Source organism: Astatotilapia calliptera, chromosome 7 (assembly GCF_964374335.1).
Source record: "Astatotilapia calliptera chromosome 7, fAstCal68.1, whole genome shotgun sequence".
Classification (NCBI taxonomy): Eukaryota; Metazoa; Chordata; class Actinopteri; order Cichliformes; family Cichlidae; genus Astatotilapia; species Astatotilapia calliptera.
In genome coordinates, this window is record NC_137428.1 from 21,290,934 (window position 1) to 21,292,694 (window position 1,761).

At 43.0% G+C, this 1,761-nt stretch overlaps 1 long non-coding RNA gene across 1 annotated transcript; it reads right to left on the reverse strand.

Moving 5' to 3' along the window:
• Positions 1-805: 805 nt before the first annotated feature.
• LOC145429855 (uncharacterized) lies at positions 806-1,510 on the reverse strand. The gene is made up of 2 exons (XR_013910188.1): positions 1,040-1,510; positions 806-949 (listed from the first exon to the last, which is right to left on the reverse strand). It is a non-coding gene; the product is annotated as an uncharacterized LOC145429855 (long non-coding RNA).
• Between the last annotated feature and the right edge of the window lie 251 nt (positions 1,511-1,761).

Consider the following 1,761-nt stretch of genomic DNA (forward strand, 5'->3'; position numbering starts at 1 on the left):
GAGCACACAGATTAAACTGATGTTGACCTTCTGGTCTAATTCCTGGTGAACAAGGAAAACAAACACGGTGATGTCAGACTTTTTTAAAGAAGAGTAATGTTACCGATATGAGTGAGCGCTGTTTCTGGTTTCATAATAATAATAATAATAATAATGGATTGGATTTATATAGCGCTTTTCAAGGCACCCAAAGCGCTTTACAATGCCACTATTCATTCACTCTCACATTCATACACATTCATCACATGAGTCCTTCCACAGATGTCTTAAAATTAATTTCTTTTTCTAACATTTGAACTTTGGTCACACTACTGCAACTAAAAAAAAAAATTATTTTAAATCTTTTTTTGTGCATTTAATTAAAGACCACATGTGCCGTCTCTTTGTGGCAGATATTATCGTACTCCTTTGGTACTTTGATGAAATATTATTTCTCTGTCTCTTCAGCACACTTTGTCAGAATCAGAGAAGAATAATTATATTTATTCTAACGGGTTTGGAAGTGTGATTGCATGATTTGTTCAATGACAATGACTCTTTTAAACTGTGCAGATGATATGGCCCTGGTGACATGAGGTCACTGATGGAAAACACCTTAAAGCTTGTAATAGGCAAGACAGAGGAGCAGTGTTGTAGGGGCAAATTGCGACATGCATAACCCCAAGGACAGCTGGTAGAGCAGGGGAGTCTTTCAAATATCTGGGAACAGAGGTAGGTACCTCTTTCTCTCTCTTCTTGTATATTCTGACTCAATATACAAGATATGTCACGGACGAGAATGCGGTGGACTCAAGAGCAGACTCAATTTGCTTAGAACTGTGTATAATTTATTGAAAAGAACAAAACGTGAACGGAACTGGGTTTAACAAAAACCATACGCAGAAAACTAAAGGAAATCCGTGGGCGGAGAAACCGGCGTAGAGCACGGGGAGACTTCTAACGGGAACTTCTGTAAACACAGGGGAGAAATGTTACTGAATGGGAAACAAACGAGTAAGGGACAAAGGTACGGAGTGCCAGTGAATAGTCTTGGGCTTACTTGGCGACCCTAGTCATTTAACGGGGAAAAGGCTGCCAGGGGTGTATTCCAAAGAGGGTCAAGAGTGGAGAGTCCGGTCCAGATTTCGAAGAGATGGAGAATACAGACTGAAGGGCAGGCTGAGGAGAAGTGGAGTATATAATCCTCGGGTTCCGAGCAGATGGGAGGACAGGATGGAGACCAAAAACAGCACTACTGGTGAGTGCGATGGGTGGAGAATCTGAAGAATACAGGAAACAAAAACATATTAACCCAAGGTCCAGATATACAGAGTCAGAGCTCAGAGGAGGCCGAGTTTACCACAGATGGTAGCAGGACGAACTGGCGAGGAGTGGCAGGCCGTGCTGGCTTAAAAACCCTCTAGGTGGAGCCCCGGAGATTGACAACAGGTGATGAGCTGGCCAACTCCACTCCCAGGGACAAATGACAGGAACCTGGACCACGCCCAACCAGACACTCCCACAGCATATGACAAGATAACTCAACAGCCACGATTCAAACTCTGCCGAGGAAGGTCAGAAGTCTTAATATCAGTAAAGAAGTTTCAAGCCTGGTTTACGAGTCACTCATTGAATCTGTCTGGACCTTCAGTATTTAATCCTGGCATAATAGCCTCACTGTTATACACAAGACAAAACAGATACAGTTTAAGCACCACTGTCTGACTCTGCTGGTCATACAGCTCTCGCACCCTCCATCAGTCCTTTCAGCTGTTACCATCA